Consider the following 7,228-nt stretch of genomic DNA (forward strand, 5'->3'; position numbering starts at 1 on the left):
TGGTTTGGTGCTGATCAAGATAGCAGAGGGAAAGAGCAAGCACAGTATATCATACACTGGCTCTTAAAACTACCTGGAAGTGACTGTGAAGCAAGTTGTTTTGCCACACCTAACTATGAGGAGTAAAGAAATGTGATGTTACTGTACCCCTGGAAGGAGCAGACGTCTTTGACACATAGCACTAACAATCCCAGAAGAATTTTATTCCCTTTGGAGGTTTGTACAGATTCTAGTACAGAGCTGTGAACACAGTAGAATCAGTACAGGCTAAACCTAGGAGATATTCATTCCATAACTCTGCCTTGACTTGATTTTGATTGGAGGTTCTCTTGGAGATGAAACCCAAGTTCTGTAAAAGCAAGAAAATGAATTGTCCCCAACATACAAAGGCAAAAAACACTTTAAATGCTTTAACATTTTCTGAACTTGGCAGTGATAAAGACCCTACTAATAGTGTAGATGAACTTGATATTGTGGCCCTATTTAAAAAGCACTAAATCCTCCCAGTTGGAGATAATTGATGAAATGGCTATATCTCAAACTTTCTTTGGCTGCCACTAACAATGTTAAATTAGATAACTAGCAGCAGCAGTTTGTGAGGAGATGAAAACCATCTGATACCACAGAATAGAAAATAGAAACAGATAAAAGTGTGAGAATTCTGAAAGCCATTGTGTAAGTTTTCTGAAGTTCAGGCTGTACTACCTTAAGAAGTTAAGTTGCAAAGATAAGGAACATGGAAATGTCTGGCCGACTGCAAATGTGACATATATTGTGTAATTTTAAAATTGTGCTCATAGGGGAGGATAAACAGAGGGTGAGCGGAAATTTTCAGAGGTCTCTATCATGTCTTGTCCCCTGCCGTGCCCACTAGTAACTAGCAAATCCTGACCAAAAAAGCTGGGGTGATACAGTGTGCTATAGATGAAAATCCTTGATTCCATCATTTGCAAAATAGGGACTGTACCTTGGAAAAAGCACCTACCTCATGGGGTTACTGGGGTGATTAAAGAAGATAATAAATGCAAGAATTTAGCTTTATGCCCAGTTGTCATTAAATGTTAGCTATTATGATGACTGTACAATTTTTATCTTTTTCTAGTTATTGTTTTTTTAAGAGACTCATACTTGTTCTCTTTCAGAGACTGAAGAAATAAACATTCTGTCTTTGATATATAAAAAAAAAGTAGAGGGTACTTCCATATTGCCATTCAAAAATCAGTGTTTTCTAAACTGTTGTTTGTGACCATTGTTCATGAAGTCAATTTAATAGGCCATGACCACCATTTAAAATAGGAAAAATAATGGATACGTGATAGTGCATTTTATATCCTAAGAATAAATATTTTTATTGCAATTTTATTTCAGATGTAGTCTATGTCTTTGTTAATGTGTATGTATACTGGGTAAAGTGTAAAAGGCATTTCTTACTTTGGATTATGGTCCTAGATCTGAAAGTCATAATTTTAAATAAATGTACATAGGCCTCAGTTTATGAAAGACCACATCCCCCTAGGTGTATCTGAATAGAGTTTCTCTAGAAATGTTCTTGTAAGCCACATTAGATTTGTATGGGTAGAAAAATGTTAAAAATTATGATAAATTATTTCATAGGATTTTGGGGGTCAAAAAAGTAATGAATTGGGGAATTTTCTCCCTATTCTCTTTCACATCTCCAAATCTGATAAGGTTCTTTTTACAGCAGTGCAAACTATAACAAATTTCAAATATAAAAATGTAAGCATCGTCCTGAAATCCTAATGAAATCTGCTTGATTTAATCCAGCAGCCCAGCTACTGTGCTTAGCTATTCAGCTTTCATCATCTGATGTCCTAACTACTACTGGGAGTCCCAAGATGCCATCTTTAAAAGCTAAGCTTTTCCTAAATGTGCAGCAAAAGCACAGGGAATTTAAAAAGTGGCATGTCACAATTGGCCCCTGAAGCCTGAGTGTTCAGGCTTCAAATTTTACAAGGCTCCTGTGTCTTGGAGTTTGTAAGAATATGAAGAAAGAAGCCCCACACTTGCTTTTTGTCTTTTAAGCACTTTTGAATGCAGGACTTTACTTCAGTAAAATGCACCATTTTGCTGAAGGCATCCCTCCAACTGGAGTCTATTCCTGCGAGAGAACACAATAGTCTCTCATTAGAGAGACCTGCTGCTTTTTCCTTGCTTTTCCCTGAGGACACTTTTACCCTCCAGCCCTGTCATCTGGGGTCTATTTTCCCTCACACAACTTTTTTTTTTTTTTGGTTGTAGTTGTCATTGTTGTTTGGCAGGCCTGGGCTGGGTTTGAACCTGCCAGCTCTGGTGTATGTGGCTGGCGCCCTAGCCGCTGAGCAACAGGCGCCGAGCCACTCTCACGCAACTTTTGCAAACCATTCTCACTGCAATGGAAACCTGACTTTGATCTCAGGTTATCAGACTCTACCATCCACAGATCACCTCCTGGAGTTGTGTGTTTCCTGTGTCTGGAAGGTTCTAGTCGCCAGTCCACTGTTAGTCTCTCAGTGTCACTCCATCTTGATGACAGGATTTTTCACATCCTCCCCTGGGACTACGTAGTTCTCAGTGTCATGGCCACATAGTCCTCAATGTCATCTCAGTCACTTGCCCCATGAGCACCTTGTCCTTACTGGTCATTGTGACCTCCACCATCCCTGTTCTAAAACAACCCTACCCTGGCCCTCACTTTGGATCTTTTCCACAAGGGTCATGTTTATTTTTAATTTATTTTTATTTTATTTTATTTTTTAATTTTTTAAATTAAATCATATACACATAGATCATGTATACATTAATGCATTTATGGGGTACAATGTGCTGATTTTATATAGAATTAGGAATGCTTACATCACACTGGTTAATATATACCTTATCTTGTTTACTTAATTATTGTGTTAAGACATTTATATTCTGTGCTGATAGAGCCGACCTGTACCCTTGCATTATGCACCATAGGTGTGATCCCACCATTCACTCTTCCTCGATCTGACTCTTCCTCTCCCCTCTCATCTCCCCCTCCTCCCTCCTTCATCTTGCGCCATAGTTGTGATCTATTCTTCATATGAAAGTGTGAGTGATTGTAAATTGGTTTCATAATAGTACTGAGTACATTGGATATTTTTTCTTCCATTTTTGAGATACTTTACTAAGTAGGATATGTTCCAGCTCCATCCATGTAAATGTAAAAGAGGTAAAGTCTCCATCTTTTTTAAGGCTGCATAATATTACATGGTATACATATACCACAATTTATTAATCCATTCTTGGTTGATGGGCACTTGAGCTTCTTCCGTGACTTGGCTATTATGAATTGAGCTGCAATGAACAATCTAGTGCAAATATTTTTGTTATAAAGTGATTTTTGGTCTTTTGGATATATACTTACTAGAGGAATTGCAGGATCAAACGGCAGGCCTACTTTTAGATTCCTGGGTATTCTCCATACTTCTTTCCAAAAGGGACGTATTAGCTTGCACTCCCACCAGCAGTGCAGAAGTGTTCCCTTTTCTTTACATCCATGCCAACATCTGTAGTTTTGAGATTTTGTTATATGAGCCATTCTTACTGGAGTTAGATGATATCTCAAAGTGGTTTTGATTTGCATTTCTCTGACGATTAAAGATGATGAGCATTTTTTCATGTGTCTGTAGGTCACGCGGCTATCTTCTTCAGAGAAGCTTCTGTTCAAGTCCTTTGCCCACAATGAGATGGGATTATTTGTTCTTTTCTTCTTAATAAGTTTGAGTTCTTTGTGGATTCTGGTTATCAAACCTTTGTCAGAAGCATAACCTGCAAATATCCTCTCCCATTCTGAGGGCTGTCTGCTTGCTTTACTTACTGTGTTCTTGGCTGTGCAGAAGCTTTTTAGTTTCATCAGATCCCAGTAATGTATTTTTGGTGTTGCTTCAATTGGCCGGGGGGTGGGAACATTGTTTTACGTTCATATTTAAATAATCATTATTTGATAAAATGTGTTTGTTTCCCATATTTATCAAACATCACTTTTGTGCCAACATACTTCTTCACATAATTAAACTTCATCTTTTGATGTACTTTGGTTATACTTAATAGTTCCTAGTCATTATAGGTTCATAATTAAACTACAAAAAACAATGAATACATTCTGGAATTGCTTTTCCATCTCTCTCTCTGCCCCTACTCTACCTTCATTTGGTTTGATTATTTGCAAGCTATGTCCATTAATTTATGCAATTTCTTACCCCCTATATGAAATTTAATGTCCATCAGTTATTATCTCTCTTTTGCCTTTTCATTGGACTGAACTAGAGATTGAGCCACCCTGTAGCAGTTGCTATTTTTGAGGACTTATTTGTTCGGGTGATTTATGAGGTTTGAGTCCACTACTTCAAAGCTTTGTTGCGGCATACACATGTAAACATCACCTGATAAATGTGCATCTTCTTTGGTAGCAAATTAAGAAATTACCAATTCATTGTATCATTAAACATTTCCTGCATGTTTTGTTCCCTCAAGACAAGTGAAAGAATGCTTATATTGTGTAGTCTTTACCATTGCTTTTGCATTCAATAATAAAACAAATATTGAAATTCACTAGTTCTCCTATCATTTGGAATAACCAATTATGAGTTCATTGTACTGTAGTTATTTTAATAAAAATATAATCAGTTCAAAATACTTGGCTTGATCTTTTCATTGAGAAAGGAGATTATTTTTCACTCTGGTTGTTGCATTAATTTGTCTTCACGATTAGAATATAATTAAGCAAATCAATTCCTTTAAGATTTTCTCAAATACCTACTTGGAAGGTGCTAAGAAAGCAAAGACGTTTAGCCTATGTTTCCTTCCTTCAGGTACTTACAAACTAATTGATGAGATGGGGCTGAGTCTGTGGTTTGCTACACTGCAAGGATTTCAGATTTTTGTTAATACTTTCAAGAACAATCCTTGTGGCAAGCCGGCTGGCTGTTTGCCAAACCAGTTTTCCTCATCCTTCTGAACCATTAGCCAGATCATATTTCATATTTTCCAGATTTTTTTTGTAATTAGGTATAGACAAACGATTAAGTCCTGCCCAATAGATTGTGAATAAATACGATGTATCTCATTTTTAGATCTGTGCCATAAAACCCTCACACAATCCTCTTTCTCCCTCTGGAACCATCTGTTGGCTGACGGTCTATGCCCTAGGCTATCTGAAAGTTCCGTATTAAAGATGGCTGAGCCTCCCTTAGGGTAGGTCCCTGAAAGACCAGTAAAGTAGAAAAGTCTGCCTCATCATCACCCACCTCTGCTGAGGAAGAACTAAATCTCTATGTGGTAGGCCAGTGAGATTTCTGGGTGTGCCTGCTACAGATTCTAGGGTGACAATAACTAATATACTAATGAACTCAAAGAGCTGATTCCTGTACTTTCATGATGTAAGAAAATGAGGCTTGTTAACATAGAACTTGAGACACATTATTACAGAAGCTAAGTATGTACAAACAACACCTGCCATGAAATAGGAATCACAAATTATTTGTTACTGTACACTAAAGTGATTAGAGAAAAAGGAGAAGGGAGTGAGGTCAGGAAAGAGTCTGGGGAGTGGATGCGAGCTTTGGAGGTGCAGTAAGTTATTTCTGTAATGACATTTCTGATTCTTTCTGTGTTCAGATATCCACAGCTGGGGCTCCCTGGTGATTTGAGTCTACTTTTGGCTGTCCTTATTCATTGCAAAAGAGGGTGAAACTAGGGCGGCGCCTGTGGCTCAGTCAGTAGGGTGCTGGCCCCATATACCAAGGGTGGCAGGTTCAAACCCGGCCCTGGCCAAACTGCAAACAAAAAATAGCCGGGCATTGTGGCCGGCACCTGTAGTCCCAGCTACTCGGGAGGCTGAGGCAAGAGAATCGCCTAAGCCCAGGAGTTGGAGGTTGCTGTGAGCTGTATGACCCCATGGCACTCACCCAGGGTGATAAAGTGAGACTCTGTCTGTACAAAAAAAAAAAAAAGAAAAGAAAAGAGGGTGAAACTAATGAGCTTTAAATCAATAACTTAAAGAATGGTTAATTAAATAAATTTTGTTGCCAGACCCCAGATGACACTACTTCCCAGTTCTGATAGCTGGACTTCTGTATTACTTTTATATTGTTAAGATTTTAAAGAGTTACCTTCTGGTTTTTAACTATCATTAAATTTTCTATGTGCTATAACTAAGTCAATTTGAAAAGCTGAATACCCTTAAATAGCATTTACAACTTTATTATGTATATATTATTTGTTGAATAGCTAAGTAATTTGTACCCCCGAAGAGGAAAATGTAATCCTGTATCAGTAAATGGGTGACATTTAATGGCGAATGCTTCAAGCATCAAGGAAAGGTGGCATCTCTCAAAGTCAATAACTCATAATTTCATTCATACTTGAATGACTTTTTGATAAAGCATTTTGTTTCCTTTTCTAACAGTTCTCCTTTTTATTTTTTTCACTGACAGGGGAGACATATGTTTTCATCATGGCATATTTTTACAGAAATACATATGCAAGTAATTGTTTTTTTAAAAAAGAGTAGATGTAGGAAGTAGGTTTTCAAAATTCTTACATGTCAGAAAATGCCTTTCTTTTGTCCTTATACTCGATCCATAACCAACTGGTTATAAAAAATGTCAGTTTAAACCATTTTTCCTAAGAAGCTCAAAGGAATATTACATTCATTTAGCCATTTGACATTCATATGTAAAGAAACCCACCCCACCTCCAAATCCCCCAATTTTAGATTTTTTCTTTTTGTATTTGAAACTTTGTCAGAATATTTCTAAGTACGGATCTTCAGCCTTCATGCTTGACACTCAGGTGGCATTTTTCAGTATGAAAACTTATGTGCGTATGTATGTTTAAGCTCAGGGTAATTATCTTATTTCAATGCCTTTTTCTTTATTTATTTGAGTTGATTTTGTCTTTTTATAACTACCAAATTGCTCTAGCATCTTCTGTTTCTTACCCCGTTTTTTTGCTTTCGGGAGATTTCTTCTTCTTCTTTTTAATTGTCTATGTTACTCATAACCATTCTATTTATTAAATATGCCTATTTAGTTTTTAATTTAAGCAAATGTATTTCATTTCTAAGCACCCTTTTTCATTCTTGGTGTGCGTCTTTGTTATAATAGCTTATTCTTGCTTCATGAATGATAGGGATTCGTGAACCTTTTTGAGATTAGAATGAACCTTTTTGACATTAGAATGATTTAAGTGTCTTTTGTTA

The sequence above is a fragment of the Nycticebus coucang genome, chromosome 5, assembly GCF_027406575.1.
Source record: "Nycticebus coucang isolate mNycCou1 chromosome 5, mNycCou1.pri, whole genome shotgun sequence".
NCBI lineage: Eukaryota > Metazoa > Chordata > Mammalia > Primates > Lorisidae > Nycticebus > Nycticebus coucang.